General features: G+C 42.5%; 1 protein-coding gene across 4 annotated transcripts in view; it reads right to left on the bottom strand.

Moving 5' to 3' along the window:
• Positions 1-25,027, bottom strand: part of LOC138566346 (uncharacterized) — a 499,514-nt gene that overhangs the window by 242,345 nt on the left and 232,142 nt on the right. The window lies entirely within an intron of this gene.

Here is a 25,027-nt window from a genome sequence, read left to right on the forward strand (position 1 = left end):
CATATGAGTGGTATGAACCCATGCCTTCCGACTGTCCACTCGAACTGCAGTCTGTGTCGCTAGAAGGATCTGGTAGGGGCCCTTCCACCTCAGTGCAAGTGAAGATTTTCGCTCGAAATATTTTTTCATTAGCACCCAGTCTCCTGGCTGTAGACAATGCCCCATGCCTGCATATCTGGCCGGAAGAGCCTCCTGCACCTGCTGATGAATCAAACGTAATTTCTGCATTAATAGTTTACAATAAGTGCTTAGCAACGGATATTCAATTTCACTCAGCCATTTAGGCTGTGGTGTGCTCCAAACATCCGCTAGTTTCCCCATTATAATTTCATAGGGGGAGAGCCCAGTCCTTGCCTGCACAGATGTCCTCATACACATCAAAGCCAATGGCAGTGCATCAGGCCACTTCAACTGGCTCCCTGAACACATTTTGCTAATTTTGCTTTTCAAAATGCCGTTCTGGCACTCAACAAGGCCGGCACTCATCGGGTGTCTGCCCGAAAGGAATCTTTTATTAATCTGGAGGCATGCACAAATTTGTAGTATCACGGCCGCAGCAAAATGTGGCCCGTTATCTGACCATATTACCCGGGCCAGGCCAAATCGGGAAAAGTACTCTTTTAGCATCACTTTTGCTGTGCTCATCGCTGTGCAGTCTTTGAGGGAATATACCTCCACCCATTTACTGAATGCACAGACCACTACAAGGATGTACTTGAGATTTTGACACCTTTCCATTTCTATAAAATCAAAATGGATTACTTCAAAGGTCATAGGGGGGGCAAAACGTCCTACTGGAGTCGTCGTTCCCTTTCTAATGTTATGTTGCAAACAAGTCAAGCAGTTTTGGACTAGTCTCTCAGCATTTTTCCTAATGAGCGGGTTCTGCCATACTACGTCTAAATGCTCAATCATTTTCTTATCACATATGTGTGTAGGGTTATGGGCCATGGTGACCATCAATGTTAAATATGCATTAAGCAGCATGCATTTTCTACACTTTTTGTCCACCCAGCAACCCTCCACATGCAATTCTGCAGTTCTGCTGTACCCTTCAACCAAGCTTTTATTTCATCTGCAGTTGCTTCCGTTTGCAGCTCTTTAATTGTGGCAATTCCATTTTCTACCATGTAGGAAATCTCTTTTGATCTTTCATTGCACATTTTTGTATGTAAATCAGTGGCTGTTTGTTTTGCAGTTTTGTCTGTAAATGCGTTTCCTTTTCCGAGATTACATGTTACCTTTTTGTGAGCTTCGCATTTCATTCTTGCTAATCGTTTGGGAAGTTCAAGAGCAGACAACAATCTTACCATCAGAGTGCCATGTTGGATCTTGGTTCCATGTGGGGTCGAAAAACCCCTCTCAGCCCATAGCTGACCAAAATTGTGTACCACCCCAAATGCATAGTGACTGTCAGTGTATATGTTTACATTTCGGTTTTCAGAAATCTCACATGCTCTGGTTAACGCTATTATCTCTGCGGCTTGAGCAGAATTGTATGGGATTCTTTTGCTCGCAACAATACTCTTTAGTGCTCTGATGGCATATGCAGCGGTTGATGTACCATCAGGTAATTTGAAACAATAACCGTCACAAAACAGTTCTCCATCTGGCTCTTTCTGTGGGGTATCAGTTAAATCAATTCTTCCTTTTGTTTCTTGTTCAGTAACCATTATACAATCATGGGGAAGTTCATTTTCACCCGTTTTTTCACTGGGAGGAGGCATTAACTCGGCCGGATTCAAAGCGCAACACCTCATAATTTGAATATGCGGTGCAAACAGGACAATTTCGTATTTCGTCAGCCTAGCTGATGTGAGGTGTTGCGTCTATGTTCTATTTAGAAGAACATCTACTGCGTGAGTCACCATTATGGTTAAGGCGTGACCCAATACCATCCCCTCGGTTTAATATAGTGACGCGGCAGCCGCAGCGACAGCTCGCAAACAGTGTGGCAAAGCACATGCAACAGGATCCAGTGCAGAAGAAAAATAACAGCATGGTCTATTTCTCCCTCCTTGTTCCTGCGTCAAATCAGCGAAAGCACAACCATTGTTTTCATGCACAAATAGCTTGAAATTCTTTTCATAATTTGGTGTGCCCAAAACTGGAGCTGAGCACAATGCAGCTTTGAGCAAGTCAAATGCTTCTTGACATTCATTGCTTCATGGCAAAGGCAGAGCAACATCCTTCTTTGTCAATGCCACCACTGGTTTCACAATCATGGCAAAATTCACAATCCACTGCCTACAATATGAAGCCATGCCTATTATAGCTGTGACTTCCTTCTGCGTTTTTGGAATAGGCATACCAGAGATGCTTTCTATCCTTTCTGGTGTCTGTCTCCTTCCCTCCTTCGAAAGTAGGTAGCCCAAATAGGCCACCTCCTTTCAACAATACTGGAATTTCTTTAATGATGCCTTGTGTCCATGCGCTGCTAAATATGTCAGTAATGTAGCTGTACTCTCTTTACAAACGTCTTATGTGTCTGCTGCAATTAATAGGTCATCAATGTATTGCAATAATACACAACCTGTTGGTAGCTCCAGCATGTCTAGTTGTTCCTTCAATGCTCTACTATAAATACTCAGGCTTTCAGTGTAACCTTGTGGAATTCATGTGAATGAACGTCCTCCTAGAGTAAAAGCAAATAAATATCTGCTATCTGGATGTACCGGAATGCTGAAGAATGCATTCTTCAAATCTACAACACTAAAATATAATGCAGATGCTGGAATCATAGTCAAAATGGTAGTCACATCCGGGACCAATGGAAATTGGGGATCAATTACTTTATCCAATCCACGCAAATCAATTATGAAATGACATAGTATTTCATTACATCCTTTCTTATAAACTGGCAGAATTGGACTGTTGTAAGTGCTACCAGTAATCTCTTCAATCATGTTCCGTTTAATTAAATCAGAAACAATGCATTTCAATGCTCTCTCTCCTTCCACTGAAATTTTATATTGTGGAATGCGTGGTAATGTAATTCCTTCTTTCAGAGCACTCTTTACTGGCTCTATTTTTAAATAGCCAACATCATTATCATTTATCGCCCATATACATGTTGGTACTCTACCTTTTTGTGGTGATATAGTTAAATACACTCCATCAGGAGAACAATGAATTACCACACTCAATTTTTTCAACAAATTTACACCCAATACATTTTCGGCGCAGTTTTGTGTCAAAAGAAATGGGCAAGAATCCGTGAAAGGACCTAGTGTTATAGGTACTGATTGTGACACAGGACTAATTACTGGTATACCTGCGAACCCTACTGAGACATTATTCTGCCCTGACAGTGGTATATCTGGAACCAGGTGGTGGTCAATTGAACATTTCTGTGCACCTGTGTTCACTAGAAAAGTGTGCTCCCTATTCCAAACCTTCATTTCTACGTAGGGCCCTTTCTGGTCTACGGGAATAGACACTGGTTCCAACCCCTGACTTGGGCTGTCCAAGTAAAATATTACATCATCAGATGTATAGTCGCCAGAATAGTATGCATTGGCCTGATTTTCGAAAACATTTCCATCTCCCGTACTATTCTGCTGCTTCTGGTTCTGGTTCCGATTACGATTCCCCTGTTTATTCTGGGTTTTTTGCAATGTCATATTTCTATTCTGTCCTTGTGCTCCAGGGCAACCTCTATTCTGTCTTCTCATAAAACCCCCAATCCTATTTTGCATCTGGGGGCACTGTGTTCACCAATGGCCTTCTTGTCTACAGTAGGCACATTGATTAAGTCCAATCAGACCCATGTGCATGTAGGAGAAGTTAGATCTTGTTTGTGCGTTCCCCCCACCTCTGTTATTATTTGCTACTTGCTATATCAATACCCTTGTTTTCAGATTCCCTCTGTCCCTTATTTCTTTTTCCTTCTCTGTATTCTCTCTATTCTCATAATATTGGGCCATGTGTAATACTTCGCTTTGTGATTTTGCCTGCCATGCACATTTGGATGTCATTATTAAATTCTGAATTTTTGGTAACAGCCCTTGTACATACTTATCGACAAACAACCTCTTCCCTGGTTCAGTACTCAAATCTTGACCACTGAAATCTGTAAAAACTTGTTCAAATCGATTAAAATAATCTGTCGCAGCCTCATCTTTACCCTGCACGCAAGCCGTTAACTTGTTTGTTTGTTTGTTTTATTTATTTGTATAGCGCTCCAGTCCCAGGGGTATATGGGCACTCAAGGATATGGTTACAGGCAGGGTAAATACATTAGAATATATGTACAAGATTTATACAGTTGCAGCAGTACAGTTAATGCAGATGGCAAAGAGACAGAATGTAAGGTAAGCTTTTCATAGTTACACAGAGTTATAGGGCTATGGAAGCTAATATCGCTGTAAGCTTTTTGCTTAAGTGTGCTATGTACAAGGTGTCCCATACAATCCTTCTCTCAGGTACTAATATTTTCAATTTCTGTACTATCCGGGCTGGTAAGGCTAACATGACTGGTGGTGGTTTTTCGCCAGCTTTTCTATCCGCATCACCTATATCAGATTTTGCTATGTATCACCCAAAATATCCATGTCATCTGTATTCCTAATCTGTTTCCATATGTCAACAGGAAGGATCACGGGAAATAATAAGTCAATATCACTCATTGTGAAAACAGATGAATTCAAAACAGATTCAATTTCCTTATAACACCCTGAAGGATTTTACTTAAGTTCAGGGATCGATTGCTTTATGTTATTTACCTCCTGTCTCGAAAAAGGGACATGCACAAATTGTGCAGTATAGTGGGCTTCTATTACCTGCAGTGGATTTCCATTAGCAGCGGCTATCTCTACTTTCGGGACAAACGTAGGGGGCACTTCTCTCATGGGCAATTGTAAACTAGTGGCTTCCTCAGTTGTTTGCTTGCTAAGTAATAGGGCTAAATCAAGAGAGAGAGCGGCCTTTCCAGTTTCTAGCAAAAATGCTCTTTTGTATATCGTCATTAAATCAGGGGGGGCAACATAAATTCTTCCTCAAATACTCATCTTGCAAATACTCAACCATTACCTGTAATACCTTTCTTTGCATCTCTAGTGTATACTCGCTAAACGTTTCATGCACTTCCATAGAGGTAATGGTGGCATCCGTAATCCATCTAAGCGCCTCACGCGTACAAATTTTCATCTATTCACTAACAGGTTTTAATGACGGTAAAAATCACTGCTGGACATATGGAATTACCTGTTGTTTACCTTTCTTTAGTTCTTCAGTTAATAGATCCAGCTCACCTCTAAACACAAATAGTCGGCCCACATGTTCTCGTACCTCCAACACATCATTCCGTATTCGGGAAAAAACATTTAAATCACGCAACTCCTGCGGTAGTATTGTACCAGTCAATTTCTTCCATTCTTTTACAAGATACTCCCCCATGCATTCTAACAGTACCTGTTGTTCGCCAAGCTTCTTAAAGTCAGACATGGAACTCTGCATGGATCCCTCATCACCGCCTTCCATATACGTCTCTGCCCACTCTCTCAGTTCTTCTTTCCTCTCTGGAATAACCGTACTATGTATTACACTTGTGCTCCCTTTCACCACAGGCCCACCTCTGCAGAACTGCCTCCTGCAGCTGCTGATAACTCATGCTCTGTAGGTAATGGAGGAAATTGTGTCACGTGTACAGGGGGAGCTGGTGCAGACAGAATAACAGGAATGGGTGGTATCAATGAAGGTGGAGGGGCAATGTGTAAAGGTGCAATGGGTTCGATGCTATCGTGAGGACGTTCATTCCTTCGTTCATTTAAAATTGTATTTATTAGTTCATCTGAAGTGTGCAAATCTTGTTGTGGATATAATTTTTGTATGCCTAACTGAAAGTTCCTGTCCTGTCTCCTGATATCCTCCGTCACTCTGCGCTCATCTAGTTCTAGCACTTTTTCTGTGTTTGATTTAAACCTTTGTGCATGTTTCTCCCAACTTCTTAAACAGAGATGAGCTGCCGTCCGCCAGTCTCTCATAAAATCGAATGCCGCTAGGCGTGCTTTCTTGCGTATCAATACTGATTCTAAGTGGTCTATACGAGTCCATTCAAAAGTCCCATCATTAGGCCACTGCAAGTCTTCTACATGTCTGGTCTGCTTATGTCAAACTGCATTACACATTATTGGCCCTACTCCATACTTCACATACATCTCAAACGCTGGCGACCCCACGGGCGGTGCAACTTGGCCAGTTTCCAAAGATTGTCTACTGCAGCGGAAAAATCCCACTAGACAGGAAGACAATTTCCCAGGCATGATTGATCTTGACCTCATACCTTACCCTGGGCGTTTGAACTTGCAAGAACAACAAACGATCAATTGCAGGGCAATTAAGTATCGGGGGCACAACTCACCTGATCAATCAGTTTGTCACTCCTGAAAGGAGGGCAGATAGCTATGGCTGTGACTTAAAGAAGGCAGGTTGTCTGGATTTTGGGAGACTCGTGGATAAACTGGTTGGAGTTGCATGCAGATCGCTGTGGAGTGGCTGCACATCTTGGATTCCCTCATGTGAAAGTGCACTGGCATGGAGTGCGTGGAATGAAGTGGCTGGATTTGGTACCTTTTTGTGCTACTTTGGTGACACAGCGTCATGCAGACATTATTATTATTCATTGTGGAGGGAACAGTTTAGGACAAGTCTCTGGAATCTCTTTGCAATTTGCAATGAAAGAAGGACTTGGGAAAGTCATGGACATGTTTCCAAACTCCCGAGTAATTTTTTCTCGTATAGCCCAGAGACAAATGTGGGTGCGTTCTTCTTTATTTTTCCACAAATGGAGAAAGCGAGGCTCAATGTCAACAAGGCTGTTTGTGCCTTTTTGAGAGATGTTGGCATGTTCTCTTTTCACAATGAAAATATTATGTTTGGTAGTACACACATTTTTCGGAGCCACCAATTCCTCCCGGAGAAGAGGGCAATGGTTTTGAAAGCGCAGCACCCCAAAAATGTATGTTCCCGACTCGCCGCGGACTTCTGAAAATGCACAGGTCCCTTTAGCATTTCATTGGCACTTCTATTTTTGAGCTGTGAAAGGCGGCTCTGAAAGGAGCCTTTTTTCTTTTTGTTTTTTGTTGTTTTGTATTTTGTTTGGTTTTTCAGACATGATACATAAGGAAAGCAAGGGAAGGGGGAGGGTAGGGAAGGGGCACCAACCACAGGGATTAGAAAGGGCAGGTGGAGAGAGGAAGATGTAGGGTGGGCCTTAATCAGGTAGGTGGCAGTCCTGCTCATGCTCCCAGACTGCAGCCTCAAAAGCACTTCGAATGCCCCCCACCCCTGCAGAGTACTGCATCACAGTACATACACAATACTGTGATGCTTGAAAGGTAAGGGTCTACAGCAGCACGTATGGCCTGCGAGGCAGCTGGAGGAAAGCGCTGCCCCACAGGAGTGCCTCTTGTGGTGGCAGGAGCAGAAACAGAGGATGCTGCAGAGGAACTCAACCTACTACGTTTATCACAGTGTATAACCGTAAAAACAGCCCCACCATGGAACGACCTTAGGTGTCACTTCATTGAGGTAGTAACCTAGCTGTACAAACCTGGTTTGCCATGACTGAGCACAAACTGGCACTCAGAGCAGTGCACCTTGTTTGCAAGAGCTTTTGGTACTCCATCAATAGTGGCAAACAACATCCACACCCAAGATTCACAGTGAGTGCTAGTAGTAGGGACTTCCACATCTTATCCTCGTCATGCTCTTCATCCTCCTCTGCATCCTCACACCTGATCCCCTCTCCGGGCCCTTGGGGAGGTGGTGGTGGTGGAGGGGTTGGAGGTGGTGCTGAGGCAGAAGTAGCACCAGCCGGAGCAGTAGCAGCCATGTTTGCCATTTTCAATCGTGTCAGGAGGTACAGCAAAGGCAGCAATTTGCAGGATATGACATTCAGCAGTGTCTGTCCTGGAATTCCAAAAACAGAATGAGAAGCAGCTCTGGGGTGTGGCCTTTCATAGGGGTGCTGGTGCGTGCTTCGCGGCCAACCGCACTGTCAGCGAACACTGTGAACACCAAAAAGGATTAAAAAAGTTCCAAATAGTATGCAGTTCGCTAGGGACTTGGTCTAAATCATGTGCAAGGGTGAAGTGTCACAGGAAAATACCTTGGATTGCTTAAGAAAGCATATTTTTGGTGTTCAGGGGCCTGGACTGTGTACACGAACAAGGACCCACACTTAGCATGGGTGCGGTCAGATGATGATGTTGTGGATACGTTTGCGAATGAGACGGGTGTCTGTAGGACACCAAATGCACGGAGTCAGGATGCATGCGGGTGTTCTACGGACAGTGTTCGTATACACAAACTAATTAAAAGTGTGCCACATGAGCGGCGGTCAGTTATGGACAGGTGCGACGTTTATAGGGCCCAAGGGTGAGATGAGCATGCGTGCAGGAGTTCTACAGACAGTGTTCAGGTCCCCGAACTAATTAAATGTGCGTCACAACTTTGCGGACAGGCGGACAGGCTATGTGTTCTACGGACATATTCATTCTCATTGCGGACAATGCGACAGATTTTGTGTCCTGTGGACACCTCCATTTTGATTGTGAACAGTGCGGACAGGTATAGTGTCCTTAGGACACACCCATTTTGGTTAATTGCAGACATCCCTGACAGTCGTGCTGTCTGCAGACACCCTAACAGCTTTATAAAAAAGAACACAGAGGAATATAGTAACAGCATACATAAAAAAAATGTATTGTATAAAAATACAAAATTATGAAAGAGAGGGGGAAGCAGAAATTGATAAAATTACAAGGGAATTAGGGGTTTCCATATGTTGGAATGTAGGGGAGGAAGGGACTGAAGTCTCATCATAATGTTTTTCGTGATGCAGATTTTTTGGGGATGGTTGGCTGGGACATGGAGAAGGGGTACAGGTACATGTGGGACAGTGATATAAATGTTTTTCCATGATATGTCCTCTACAAAGTTTTTCAAAATAAAGAAATTGCTCATTAATTGATAACTTTTTTGCTCTAAACGCACCTGATGATTTTCCAAAGTGTCTGTTTCAGTATTATTCTTATTTCTTATATAGAAAAGTGTTGTGTCTACCATTAGTATCACTGTTCTCACTCATTTCGTCCTGAGGAAAATTTTCTTCTAGCCATTCCAAAGTACTAGACATGTCTGTGTAAAAAAAAAGAACATTATGTTTCAGTGTATCCTACTATGAAAGTATATAAAGATAGGAATTAATGTAGTGTACTTACCAGTTTGTTTTTTAGTTTTCCTGTTACTGCTATGTAGGTGTTCTGTTGATATTTGTTGTGCAGGTTCTGTATAAAGCATCAGTGAGGTAATTCTGTTGGAGGCATATGTTTTTTTTTGTTCCATTATGTTTCATATGCTATGTAATTGGACTGTTGGTGTCTTACATATTCAGTCTGCATTTCTTATTTTTTTAATGTAATTCATTTATATGCTGTTCTTTGAACATGCTCAGTGTGTTTATTGCATGATACAACAATGTAAGATACCCCCTGAGTTTTTGGATAGTGTTGATGTTGGCCGAGTCCATCCGCGGACATGCGCACAGTCCGCGGACATCAAAACCACTAGCGTAGGACAGGAGGTTCAACATGTTGTATGGTACATGTATATAAACTAAGGGAATCCTACAAAAAAATCTATATTCAGTGAAAACATCTGAAGATGTTATGGTTAAGTTGCGCTACTAAATACCTATGCAATTCAGTGAACTTTGTTAAAGGGCCCTTATGGTTAAGTTGTGCTACTAAAAACCTATGCAATTCAGTGAAAAAACATTGTTAAAGGGACATTATGGTTAAGTTGTGCTAATAAAAACCTATGAAATTCAGTGAAAAAAACTTTGTTAAATGGACGTTATGGTTTGAAGTAAAACCAAAAAAGCACAGGACCCTGGAGGCACAGGACCCTGGAGGTGCAGGAGCACCCACCACTGCTGGAGCAGTGGATCAGCAGCCCTGATGATCTTACCCTGACAGAGGTAGGCACCCTGCCTAACTTCTAACCTTCTAATCTATTTTACAGACGAATTCCGGAGTGCGCTTAATTGTACTCCATAATTTCTGATCAGCAAGGATAAAATCCTTCCTGGCTCCAACTCGAGCTCAAAGCCTCTTTCCAGCCACTATCTCGGCCTCCTTTGGAACCCACAAGGGGCTCCCAATCCAAAATGGCCACCGGCACCTTTTCGGCGTCCACCTGACACCAGCAAGCAAATCCATTGGCCAGTCCCTGCCTATCTAGCCCAATCACGCACCGGCAGGCGAGCGCCGGCTCCACCACCTAAGGATCCTCAACACAAGGATCCACACCTGTCTGGAGCCTGTCCGGAGCATTCCGCAGCCTGAGCCACAGACCCTGTGCCTTTCCTGGTAAGACTCTCCTGACATTGCAAATTACCCGACCTTGTAAGAACTTCATCCTCCACCCGTCATATCCTATGCAGCGACCTACCTCAGTCATATAAGACTTTTATTTGTACTATGACTAGCACGTTGTATACGATTTTACTATTAAGGTTGCCTCGCCTTGCAATGCCTTGTAATGCCTGCTTTTGCACGCACACATATGGCACGCTATCACCTGCATATGACGCCATAACTGTCTAGTCTGTGTTGAGCCATGCAGTCACGGCTCACCTAGCTACCATTGTATATACAATACATCTGTATTGCTACTATCGCCATTACTGTGATTGACAGGCACATTTATCTCTCATTGGAGCTTGTCCTACCGTATTGGTTTCAAATATAGACTTGCAATCAGCCCAAGCCATACATCTGCCAAGCTTTCCATGGTTGTCTGTCAAAGATTGTCATAGTTACTATATTGCCCCACTTATAGCAATTAGTGTCTCTTGTTTGCCCCACTCTTTATCCCATTGCCACCATTGCTCTATCTCTGGCCCTTGCTAGCTGTTATAACGTCTAATGCCAATTTCCTTACCTGTTTTGCTAAGTGCTGATAATTGGGATATTGCTAATTTCGATAGCGCCTGTCATTGGCCGCCCTGAGTTCAGCCTGCCTCATGCTTTGCCTAATTATTGCTGTTGACCGGTCCACGCCAGTCACTCTCTAGTCGTACTTACCACTTTGTGTCAGTCAGCTGCAATTGAGCCACATATGTGCTATACCCTGCTTGATTTTGGATTTAGAAGGATGTTAAACCAAATAATACTGATCTGCATTATGGCTGTTATCATGCATGTGAACCCTAGATGCCAAGTACACATTGCCCAGTCACGAGTACCTCTCCTAGACCCCAGTCTGCCAACTCCTACTAATACTGTGCCCACACACCTATCCTTACACGACAGAGCCATTGAGGCAGTACCTACGCCTCCCTACCATGTGCCACGTCCAATAGAAATGACAGACTTTGTGCCAGATTAACCAAATTATACGAACCTTTGCGAATATCATTACCTACTAATCTTAAAACTAACTGTAAGCCCAGCCTGAGACCTAGACACCCAAAGCTGTCTCCTCCCACGGCTATTTTGAATCTGAACATCCATCAGCTTAACAACCATAAACCTAAGTCTGGTAAAAATAATTCCTACAAACCTATCCCAGTCAAAAACGCATCTGAGTCTCCCCCCCTCAAAGGAGCACTTCTCAATACAAGATCGCTTGTTGCCCATGCTACCGATATTGGTAACCTAATTTCTGAAAGTAACTTGGACTTCCTCGCAATTACGGAAACATGGCTCCATGATGCAGCAGGACCCTCACTTATGCTAGCTATCCCTGAAGGCTATACTATAGTCAGACAAGACCGAGACAACGCCCGAGGTGGCGGTATTGCCATTATTGCTAAAACTACCCTGGGACTTAGACTAGCACCCACCCATCTATCTCAATCGTGTGAAGTTCTTACTGCCAAATTGCAGATAAATAATTCACAAACACTTACGATTCACCTAATATACAGACCGCCTGGCCCTCTTAGTTCCTCCGAGGATGATCTGCATAACATAATCTCGAACAACCTTAAACCTACCTTGCAACTAATCCTACTAGGAGACTTTAATTTAGGCTTTAACGACCTAACAGATAAAAATGCAACAGAAATAGTCAATACTATTAACGCACTAGGCCTTTCCCAAAAAGTCATCAAACCTACCCACCTAAAAGGAAGAATACTGGACTGGATTGTAGACTTTAACTGCTCCGCTACTATTTCCTCCATCCTGCCGCTATCGTGGACAGACCATTTTCTAGTATCATTCCACCTCTCTACGATAAGACCCATTCCAATAGTTCAGCCATTAGCGCCACCATGCTCCACCAGAAATAAAAAAAGCATCACCGTAGAGAAAGTGATCCATGCCATCTTGCCCTCAATTAATTGCCAGAAAATCTTGATCCAAGTATCCTAGTTCAGGAATTTAATAATATTATACTCACCACATTGGACAAAATAGCTCCTGCCAAACTCAGACCTAGTAAACCATTAGCCCATTTAAACAAATGGTTCACACCTCAAATCAAAGATCTCCGTATCTTAAAGAAGAAAAGTGAAACCAATCGGAGACTATGCCCCTCTAGTGAGAACAAAGCCAAAGTAACATCACTTTCCTCACACTATAAGAAGGAAATTTGTCAGGCAAAGCACAATTCCTACGACGAGCGTATCGCCAATTCTAATTCTAGCATGAAAGAACTCTTTTCCATACTCAAGGAACTAGAGTACCCAACTGCTGTTCCTGATGTCTGCACTAAGGACAAATCCTGGTGTACAGACATCCAACATTACCTAGCCAATAAAATTAACACACTCCAAAATAAAATTCAACAAAAAAAGGAAGTACTGAATTTACAGCACTCATCCAACACTCATCTGCCTAATGTTTCACCACCGGTGCACAATACGACTTTCCATTTCTCTAAAATGTCCACTTTGGAGGTAGAAAAAATGGTCCTGTCATTGAAACCTTCAAACTGCAAAGGTGATATTTGCCCAGCATAATTAATAAAAGATGCTGCCAGAGAACTATCACCTTTTATTACAAAACTGATAAACGCATCATTTGCTACAAGCACCATCCCTGCCAACCTTAAACAATCTTGGGTGCTCCCCCTCCTCAAGAAACAGTCATTAGATCCTCTTATCCCTACTAATTACCGGCCTATCACTACAGTCCCATTTTTACTCAAAATACTGGATAAAGCTGCTTATATCCAAATTCAAAAACACCTTGAATTGCACAAACTCCTAGGCAATAGACAATCTGGTTTCCGGCCACTACACGGAACAGAAACAGCCTTGATTGATCTAAAGTCCCAAATAGACGAGCAGAGAGACAAAGGGAGGACAGTTCTCTTGCTCCTACTTGATCTCTCTGCCGCATTTGATCTGGTCAATCATAAGGTCTTATGTCGTCACCTTGATTCTGCGGCCCATTTCTCCTCTGGAGCCATTAAATGGATTGAGTCCTTCTTGAGTGAGAGAACCATGAGAATCTTCTTCCCGTCGGCAGCCGCTGACCCAACACCCATTTTATGCAGTGTCCCTCAAGGCTCCTGCGTCTCGCTAACCCTTTACAATATTTTCACTAAGCCACTGTTTGACGATCTGGACCATCTGGGTATCATCTACACTAACTACTCAGATGATACTCAGATTCTCCTCCCGCTTTCTGGGGATTACACTACAGACACTGGATTAGTGAACAAAGTTTACCTTATCAACCAAGCATGGATGGCTACTCATGGCCTGTGCTTGAACGATGATAAGACTGAGCTAATAATTCTGGGCTCACAGGCCAACATCAAAAAACTAGGCCAAGAATTGTCCTCTTTTAACATTGATGGGAACACCATTAAATTCTCGAAGGATGTAAAAACCCTTGGATTCTACTTGGATTCCACATTATCCATTGATAAATAGATTAAATCCCTTACCTCCTCTACTGCTTACACTTGCAAGCTACTCAATGCTGGTAAGCCTTTCCTTTCCGACAATAGTTGTCTGATCCTGGCCAGAGCCCTAATACTCTCCAGAATCGACTACTGTAATGCCCTATACAGTGGTGCAAATAAATCCACTATCCAAAAGCTCCAAACATTACAGAAGAGTGCCCTAAGAGCAGCCTTAGGCATGAATAAAAACTCACATCTCCGCTGTGAGACGCCAGCATAAATGGTTATTCACATCCAATAAATAAAATACAATTAAAAACCCTCTCCTTGACCTACAAAGCCCTCAATAACACATCCCCCAGCTACCTCATTGATAAACTCCAGAGAAGAACCTCTCTCAGACCTACCAGATCTGGGAATGCTAATTGTCTGACCATACCTAAATACAAGCTTACTACTATCGGTGGTAACAGCTTTACGGTAAAGGCCGCAAAATTCTGGAACTCAATGCCCCAAGATCTGAGAGTTGACCAACCTTACCTACATTTCAGAAACAATGTTATAAAACACATTATCGCTACTGACCCCTAGCACATGTTGCGAGTCAGCCTTTCCCTGAAGAGATCTTTCATTAACAGTGTATTACGATGCCACCTTCAAAAACCATGTGCTTTCTAGTCCTCCTGTGCACGATCTAGTCTACCTGTGAGACTAATTGATACATGAAGGGCTTCACTCTTGTAATATATATTTCTGTACACTGTTTAGTGTTTATCTCTGAATTATTTAAGCCATGTTTATTCACTGCTATTATTCTTGCACATTGTGAATATCCTGTAAGTATGTAAATATTGTATCCTGTATTCATGTCGCAACTTTGTAAGCTTTGCATCTCCATACTGCTGCGCCCTTTTACTTACGAGTCTGGTGCACCTAACAAATGAATAAACAAATAACAAACAACAACAAAAAAAAACCCTTGAAATTCTCCAGTTATGGTAAGCTAAGCAACCATAACTTGCGCCACCACCATGCGCTGCTAAGACTAATACCCATAAAATTACATGCACCCTTGTTTTGGTACACACACAGTCATGTGTGGTGCCCTGTAATGTGGTTGGGTATAGGGCATGCATGCGGGAAGGGCTTGTGCTTGTTTTTTGCAACATTCACTAAGTGGGGGCTATGGGAGTGCTGATTCAGGTCGGGGTGATATGGCCAATGATATGGCCATCTATGTGCAGTGGTGGTACAGGGGTGGCAGGGTGGGCAGGTGTGAGCATGATAATGGTGCAGTTTCTGTACTTACCAGCCTCAACATGTCCCCCAGCTCCTGCCTCTGCTTCACTGACTCTCTCAATGCCCTCCAAATGTAGCAGCACACTGCAGGGCAGCAGCTTGATGGGTGAGGGTGGTCTGTCACCTGTAGCTGCGCAATGCCTGCAGTGTGCAGCAAGAAGGTTGCGCACCCTCAGGTGAAGGTCGTCCCCACCACTTATGGCAATCTTTAACACTGTGTGGTGTCACCCCCACAGCAGTCATCTTCCGGGCAGATTCCACCCAGATTGCCTTCCTCCGGAGCTGCGTGCATTAGTGCCGGTCCATTAACAAAAGCTTCCCGGCATTATCAGCAATGTGATCGACCAGCATGCTCAGCTCAGCCTCACCGAAGCGTGGCTTTCGCTGGCGGTTTTGGGGAATTCTAGATGACATATCACTAGATCTCTTCAGGCACTCAGAAGGGCTGTATGGCTTCAGGCAAATGTAGATTGCAGTGGATTGTGATTTTTGTAACGGCAGCCATGCTCTTTCCGGTCCCGGAGATCACGTTATTTCTGGTTCTGGTGTTTCCGGCTCCATGTCCGCGGTGCTGCTACATCCAGCGTGGATGCACTGCAACATTGGTGTCGGTACATCCATCTCCCGGTGGCAACGATTACGTAGATAGGGGATGCGCACGGCCGACAAGGTGGAATCCTACCTTGTTTTCGGTGCCCAGCGGTGGCAGAACCGGTGTGCCATCATGGTAACACCAGATTTTCTCTGCCTCACTCGGAATGATGTCCATTGTACATTACATTTCTGAGATTTGTGACCACTTTGCATGGTTCTGGTCCGTTTTCCTATTCAGTAGGCCATGGCTGAGGCTGAGAAGGTGTTATGTTTTTACAATGGGATATGTACAACTCTCCTTTAACCCTCCTTAATCCACAAATTAAGTCATCAGTTGCTTAAGGATCCACCATTCAATAGCAACCATTTGAAATTACATTTTGCTATTTCATCCATCAGTTTTCTTTTTTTATATGAAAGCTTTCCCTGGGAATTGTGCCTTTCTTTTCTCGAATTCCTTCCAGATAATTTGCATTGTTTGGCAATAGGGAAGTACCATAGTAAGTAACACAACTCAGTTTGACATATGCAAATGGAGGTGATGCCCAAGAGATTGCTTTCTCGGTGCAGTTTATTTTGTTGCTCATGTGAATACAAGAAATGTTCTCTCTTCTACAGAGCCGTTTTCGAATCTAAGCATTCTGCATTCGTAATTCTGAAAATGTCAGCCAGGATTGTACTCACTGCCGGGATTTACCATTCCACTGAAGAAAGTGTTCATTGTAGCTAAGACAAAAAAAAAAGTTGTTCAAGGAGCTTTTGTGATAGTTTGCAAAGCCCTACAGTACACAAAGTCTTCCTTCAAGAAGATGTGTGGCTGGGTTTGAATGTGCCCATAACTGATATTCCCCAGGCTTGCGTTGTTGTTACAAAGCAATGTGTTGCATATTAGCTTGAAAACATTTTCAAATTATCGATGACCCCGAGAAACCCTAGAGTCATGTCTTCAAAGACAAGAACGTGAGTTCTTCACTCATGAGCCCTGATATCAGTGATCTGCCAGCTACTCCAGAACCCTGTATATCTTGGGCTTGACCTTTAACCTGCTACAATGTTCTGTACTTCTGTGACCCCTCGTCTCATACAATCTCCTTCCTCCCATCTCTCTGCCTTTCCCATTCTCCCATCTCCATGGTCCTCGCATTTTCATGTACCTAAGCCAAGGACGTCATTTACGGGTTGGGAGGGATCGCAACTTAGACCCCTGGGGGCTCACTTGCGACCTCTGACACTGCCTCTGCGACCACTCGTGAAGGATTGCAGAGGCAGTGTAAAAAACGAAAATAAGAGGGTTCTTATTCTAGTGCTCTGTTTAATTTCGGAAATGAGGTTGTGGTGTCTGTTTTTCACTAATATGCTATATAGGCAAAGCTCAGCAGTGGCCGACTAGGCTGGGGGACAAAGGGGCAGAAGCTCCGGGGCTTCTGGAGCTGTTGCTCCCATGGCTGAAATAGTTGGAGCATGCTACAAAAAAAAGTTTTGCTCCACCCGAGTAGGCAGAGCGATCAGGGAAATGCTGTAAGGTTGTCTTGGCTTTTCATGCTGCACTCCAGTGGGCTGGTTGCAACAATTTTTTTTCTCAGCCCAGTGACCTTTACGATATTACCCAAATTGACCTTTCTTTTTTTTTTTTTTTTTATTTATTGAAATATAGCTGAATTCAATCAACTTTTTTCAACAAGCATTTCATAACTTTCCATAGAAACCCATGGTACAGAATTGCTGATTTGCATGGTTACAATTATAGAATTTGCAAAAAGAAAATTAAAATTAAAATTACAAAACTATAATAAAGAATACAACATAAACATTAACATGATTAGTGAAATCGCCTCACTGTGTAACCCGCCTAATCTGTAACATGGGAAGAATATGAGCCACATTTGTCATATATTTGTGCATTTCATTTCATCGATATATACATAGGATTCGGATACATTATTCACTTCATATCCTACATCCTTCGGTCTAAGATATCACCTGGCATCAAATGTAATGCATTTAAAAAATTAACCATAGCAATTTTTAAGCTCATTTTTGCACGATTGATTAAGAAACACCATCTAAATTCCGGAGGTACACTTGCCACCACCAACATTTGACTTCCGAAACATTTTAGTCTTAATGAAGTTAGCGCTAAACATTCAATGACCAGATGTTCTAAGGTTTCCTTGATTGTTCGATCATTACAAAATCTACAAAAATTTTCATTTTTAGTTATTTGTTTGCGCAAACAAAGTAAATCTCTAGTGTGCCATAAATTTAAACGTATTCTTGTAATAGAGCGGCGCAATTGTGGGGAAGGAGCTTTAAGTAAATATTGTTCTGTCACTCCCATTTTCTTTTCCATCAAGTAAGCCGTGTTAATGAATTTATAACGCACACATTTAGCACGCGTTTCAATACAATCATGTAACATTATTTTTTATTTCGCTCTTGCTGGATTCATAATCAAAGTTTCTAAGTTGACATCCTCTAAAGCCATAATGTTGTATATATATTTAGTCCATTTAATAGTGAATAGATGTGTGGAAGTGAACATATAGGATGATAAAACGGCAAGCAGACAATTTTCGTTGGAGTTGGCCAGACATTTGCGTAGCAGAGCACACATTTGCCAATGATATTTGGCACTCAGGGATGTTAGACCCAGCTCATATCTTAATATAGGGCCTGGAATGGCCTGAGGCACTTGAAGTATCTGTCTCCAAAAGGTGGCTTCGATTTTATCCAGGCTATAAGTTGAGATACTAACTTTTGTTTCTAGTCCATAAAGCAATACCGGTGTAATTTTTTGTAGCCAGAAATGGAGTGCCGGCAGAATAGAAAACTTGCCAAATTTGTGGAGAATTAGTTTTGATTGTGAAATAGCAGATGTTAGTTTGCTTCGCAGCGTGTCTGCTTGTAATATTCCCGCGTATTTCTCCTCAAACGGTATTCCTAGATATTTATAACTTGGCACAATTTCAAGGGGAATGTCTTTGACTCTCCATACGAATTTATTTCTTTTGGAAACTTTGAGTGTTTGAGCAACTATTTGTGATTTATTGACATTCATTGTCAGTTCATTTTTGTCAAAATAAGTGACAAGAGTGGATAGTAGCTTTTGTAGCCCAGTTGGTGTTTTGGATATTAAAACCAAGTCATCAGCATACCATAACGCTTGAATTATGGACATATTCATTTTTGGTGAATCAGATTGAATGTCACGAAAAATTTCTCTTACATCATGAATGAAGAAGTTGAACAGGGCGGAGGCAAGAATACAGCCCTGTTTCAACCCCCGCGATGTTTTAATGATCGTAGAGAGCAGCCCCATGCTCGTTAAGCGCACTCGTATAGATGTTGATGAGTGTAGTTTATATATGATGTCAATCAAGCTTTCAGGGCATCCGGCTTGCTGCAGCTTTTCAATCAACTTCACTCGTGATACCGAGTCAAAAGCGGCATTTAAATCAATGAACGCAAAGTACAGAGAGGATTTTGTGTAATGTGCTTGTTCTTTAAGGGCATTAAGTATTAGCAGATTGACCGTTGTGCCCATGCCTGCCACAAATCCCGTCTGATTTTGGTCCCGATGGTTGGAAGTTTGGGTCCATTGATTAAGGTCGCGCAACACCAAGAGTGCAAAATGCAAAAATTTTGCCTGGTGAGTCTAATAGCGCAATTGGCCTATAATTAGAAGGTATGCCGCGGTCGCCCTTCTTGAATATGGGGACTATAAGCGATGTTTGCCAAGATTTTGGTATTTTTTGCGAGTTGAGGATGTCTTGAAAAATGGTATTAAGGATAAGAGCCCACTGTTTTGGATGTTGCTTAAACATGAAATTCGTAATACCGTCTGGACCTGCCGCTCTTGACGATGATGATGTTAGGATGAACTCTTCTATTATTTGTGTCGAACAAGTTAAGGTCCATGGTTGGTTTATTGGTGTGACATACTGGAAGTTATCAAATGCTTTATCTTCATAGAGAATGGAAAAGTGGGTTATCCATTGATGCTCTGGAACTCCATTCAGTTGGGAAATGAACTGATCACTTGCTATATTGGTGTTCAAAAGTTGCCAAATCTGAGGAGCATTTTTATTCATGGCAGCCATCAGAGAATTTTCTCCATCTTGCTGAAATAGTTTGGCTTTATATGATCGAACCCAGTTTCTGAAGCGAGTTTTAATCTGTTTCCGTGCTACTATCTTCTCGCAAGATGAGAGTTGATTAATAACTCTAAGTTCTTTGCGATAACGTTTTTTTGCTTGTTGTATAGTGACATCAAAGGAGTGTCTATGTTTCTTCTGAGATGGAATGTAGAAGCTCCGATAAGAGGTTAAGGCATCAAGATAGGAGCCAGACTGATACATACTTGATTGTCTGATCAATGTGTGATTGAGGGCTGCCAGTTTATTCGGTGTCCACTTAAAACGGGATTTGGCATTATTGAGCTTTAGTCCTTCAGGCATCCAATGTCTTTCTTGGTTGTTATTAAGAGACAGTCTTGGCCATACAAGCTTAAGCATCTGATGGTCACTGGTTTGTTGAATGATGACATTAAAGCTTGTTGCAACCATAAAAAGGGAGGAGGAGGCAAAGACATAATCAATGGTGCTATAGGATACACCTCTTTTCCACGTTGGTTGTCCCGGAATATCACCTGGCAGAGACCCATTTGCCATTCTCATGTTGTTGTTTTTCATAAAGGTGTTCAATTTATGAATCTGTTGTCGAGACTTTTTTCCATTTGAATTGTTCATACAGTCGAGGTTAAAATCACCTGCCACTACGATGTCTGTTATTTCATTACTCTCCGATATAATTTCAAATAACATAGCAAGATCTTTATAGAAGATATTATCCATGATTGCCGCAGGATTTCTATAGATGTTAATAATTGCAATATGTTGTTCGCTAACTGAGATTTTAACGAGTTGGGTGTAATTATTTGGCGATGCCCATTGCACCAGCTTAAAGTCTTTACAATTGCAACCAGGAGGCCCGACATAGGACGGCCTTTCTGATTAGCAATCGCTGGTACAAAAGCAATTTCATGGTTATCCCATGTTGGAGGGGCAGTCATCCATGTTTCCTGCAGAAGCACTATGTCTGCTTCAATAAGATGCATATTGAGCTCTTGTTGGAGATGGGAATGGCCTCTTGAATTCCAGCTACTAAGAACTAACGAATCATTTAATTTAGTCTGTTTGTTTAAATTTCGCAATAATGGTTACGCTTGGTTAGTCATTTGAATTCTTGCAAATTTGGATTGTTCAACGGCACAAAATGTGCATTGACATTCAGGAACATCACTGGATTTTATTGAACAAACTTCTACATCACTTTCTTGTTGTTTCCGTTCAGGGTCTTGAGTTAATAAAAAGCCCATTCGGAAGAGATTCATCTTTGCCTTCCATAGAGTGTTCATCACTAAACCTGATTTCATCCAAAGACGTACTATTGATAGATTTGCATCACAGATGAACTCCACTTGAGCGAGATCAGTCGATGTTATGTCTTCCAGTTCTGGAATGTCGTTTAGGATATTTAGAACACTTGTCCTTGATAGATCATATTTTACATACGGTGCCTCACGACATTTCAGAATCAACGTATGGAAGTCATTAAATTTATTTCTCTTTTGTTCAGTTGGCTTTTGTTTTATAGGGATCTGTTCTTTTCTGGTTAGAGCATTTAATGCATGTATTGAATTCCTCTTTTGAGGGTCGTTGGCCACTAACATTACATTTTTTTGACAAGTGACTGGGAAGTGGAGTCTGGCCTCACAAAGGGCCTGAGAAGGTGACTCTTTGCTCACTTCTTTTCGTGGCATATTAGCGTATTGGCAATGTTGTATAAGGTAGGAGTCGATTAATTCCTTAATTGAATCATTCGATTCATGTCCATCACAGCACGCTTTTTTGTTTATGGATGTAGTACACACAGTGGATGTAGTTCCGCTATGAATCTCTTTCAGACTTAGATCTTGATGGTTCTGATGTGCGGGGAAGGAACTTAATTTTGTTCCCTGACTCATTTTGGGAGCAATTTGGTGCGTCTCTGTTGGACTATTCTCTTGATAAGGGTGTTTTGCACTTAAATTCATGCCATGCATATTCTCTACCGAACTCTCGGCATCGCTCTGTTTTGATGCGCCCGCTACTTTCCACTCCGCTGCCCTTTTTGAAAAGAATGCATTGACTGCCTTCTGAATCGAATCCTCCTGTACCCCAACAACTTGTGACACTGGCATTAATTGACTATGAGCCATAGCGGGAGACGGTGCAGAGATCTCCATGTTGTTTTGTAATTTATTTCTCCCCTGATGTACTTCAGTATTTGCCTCTAGAGCTGAAATTAATTCATTTAGAGGGGAGTGGTTATTTAGCGGGACTTCCTGATTTATAGGTTCACAAGTATCCTTTATAAGATCAACCACTCTGTTTTCGATATTGTGCTGAACAGCAGCTTTTGATTGAGTTTCCAATGGAAGGGTACTTGCTCCAACACTTGTAGACTTATGTTTAGAGATGGCCAAGTATTTGCGCGTTATTGCTGCGCTCTTATCTTGTGCTCTGTTATCGGCTACCGTTAGCAATCTAATTAACTGTCTTGAATTTGTATTTGTATTTTTCTTTAATTTACTAATTTTTTGGTTTTTAAACTTTTTTACTGAAATTGATTCTTTGGCACATTTCTCCTTTGTGCTGTATGCATGGAAAGTATTGAACATTGAGTAATCCTGTAATTGAGGTAATATCACTGGGGCTTGATTGATATCATTTCCCGGTGCCACTACTATTGGTTGTTCAATTATTTCCAAGTCAATACTTGTTGAAGCAACACAGCCTTGTTTTCCTTTTTTTTTTGGCTTTTCAATTATGGGATTTGTTTGAGTTTCTTTATTCTTTTTAATACCATTATTTGTTTTTTCAGTTGCAATAGCCAGTTCAGGCAAGGAATTATTTTTTTGGCAACATATGCATATGGTTTTTACCACTGACAAGGTTATTTCAGCTGTTATTAGATCTTTATCTGTAGGAAGACGGGTGTTGGAGTTTTCTAATAGTTCGCGTAACAGAAAATTCTGGTCCATTAAGCGGGAATCCAAGGTTTCGTATAATTTAGTCAATGAAAATACTGATGTATTTAATGCTTGTAAAATCAATGCCGTAGGAGCCATTTTAGAAGGCGCTGGTTTGTTCGCTGGTATTGTGTGGTTGTCAGCTCGATGTCGCGGAGTTGACTGTGTAAAAGATATTGACAATGTTGATGAGACCTGTGAAGATTCGGGAAATAACACTGGAGATTGGGAAAGTTGTTCCTCATTTGGCTGCATTGTTATGTCTTGGTTTAATTTGGGCATTGTTGGCGCATCAATTGGGAATATTCTCACTTCGTCGATTGCAGCATTGTTTGCACCGTCTGCATTTATTGTTGATTGAAACAGACTTAGATTTTTATGAATTAACGCATTTACCACCACTTTTGAATGGACAGGAGAGGTGTAATCATCTAGAAGAACTGGTTCCATGAAAGCTGCTAATAACGAGTCAGAAGGGGGAGCAATTAATATTGGGTCAGAAGGAATAGAATGGACGACTGGTTCAGTTGATTCAGCTTCCCTTGGTGCTACAGCCAGGGTCTCAAATGGTGCTGTACTGTTTGATTTTGGAGAACAGCGGTCGACTAGCTCATTTATTTCACCTTCCTTTAGTGCCAAAGCCGAAGCTTCAGAAAGTACAAGGCTATCTAGATTTAGGACGCTATCAGCTTCCTTTCGTGCTAGGACCGGTGTCTCAGAAGACACAGGGCTAGGTGATTTTCGAATGTCATCACTAAAGGGCAAGTTCACCACGGGAGCCAATGGAGCTGTCAGCGTGCTTTGAGGATAAAATTTTCGAATATCACAAGTATGCGATATTGACCTACACCGCGCTGGGACTCGCATTGGTGCATTAGTTTCGGGCCGTTTAGGAGTAGTATGAAAATCATATGCTGTATTAGCTAACGTATTCACTGGTGGCATACCTGTGCGTAAACCAAATGGTTTTATCATATTATAAAACACACTCTATAAATAATTAATATGAGTATGAAGCGAGAGGATTTAAAAGAAAAGAAAAGGAAAAAAAAAAAAAAAAAAAGAAAAAGAGAAAGGGAAAATATGAAGTTAAAGAAAACCTATGATCCCTGCTGAAATTGGTGTATGTACAACTCTCCACAGAACTTAATACCGTATTAATTAAAATGATAACATTAGTGAGAACTATTTGTGCAAGGCCACCCTCCACACTCACCAGCACAAGCAACAATGTCAGCCCTTACGCGAGCTGCGCATGCAGCGAGCTGTAATAGGGTTTGCTGGGAAAGGGGGGCAGCGTCTGCTCACACGTGGTACTGAAGGTCCAAACCAAACTCCTCTTACACCACAGCGCCCAACAGCCGCTTAACAGCCTTAGGTCTTTACCCTCTCGGGCTTAACGCCGCAAGGGTGGTAGCCTGTGTCTTATAAGTCGTGCCGAAGTCACGTGATCAGGGCACGTGTCGAGCGTGGCCCCGCCTCCTCCAGGAAGCGTCGGGCAACAGTGAACTCGGCAAGAGTCGAGGAGCGGCTCGCAGTGCCGTGTAGAGAATTGAAATGCCAGAAAGTAAAATCGCCGCTTTTTCCAATAGTGACACACAGAGCGGGAGGCAGCCTGTGTCTTATAAGTCGTGCCGAAGTCACGTGATCAGGGCACGTGTCGAGCGTGGCCCCGCCTCCTCCAGGAAGCGTCGGGCAACAGTGAACTCGGCAAGAGTCGAGGAGCGGCTCGCAGTGCCGTGTAGAGAATTGAAATGCCAGAAAGTAAAATCGCCGCTTTTTCCAATAGTGACACACAGAGCGGGAGGCAGCCTGTGTCTTATAAGTCGTGCCGAAGTCACGTGATCAGGGCACGTGTCGAGCGTGGCCCCGCCTCCTCCAGGAAGCGTCGGGCAACAGTGAACTCGGCAAGAGTCGAGGAGCGGCTCGCAGTGCCGTGTAGAGAATTGAAATGCCAGAAAGTAAAATCGCCGCTTTTTCCAATAGTGACACACAGAGCGGGAGGCAGCCTGTGTCTTATAAGTCGTGCCGAAGTCACGTGATCAGGGCACGTGTCGAGCATGGCCCCGCCTCCTCCAGGAAGCGTCGGGCAACAGTGAACTCGGCAAGAGTCGAGGAGCGGCTCGCAGTGCCGTGTAGAGAATTGAAATGCCAGAAAGTAAAATCGCCGCTTTTTCCAATAGTGACACACCAAAT

This window comes from Ambystoma mexicanum, chromosome 2p (assembly GCF_040938575.1).
Source record: "Ambystoma mexicanum isolate Mex_15411 chromosome 2p, UKY_AmexF1_1, whole genome shotgun sequence".
Classification (NCBI taxonomy): Eukaryota; Metazoa; Chordata; class Amphibia; order Caudata; family Ambystomatidae; genus Ambystoma; species Ambystoma mexicanum.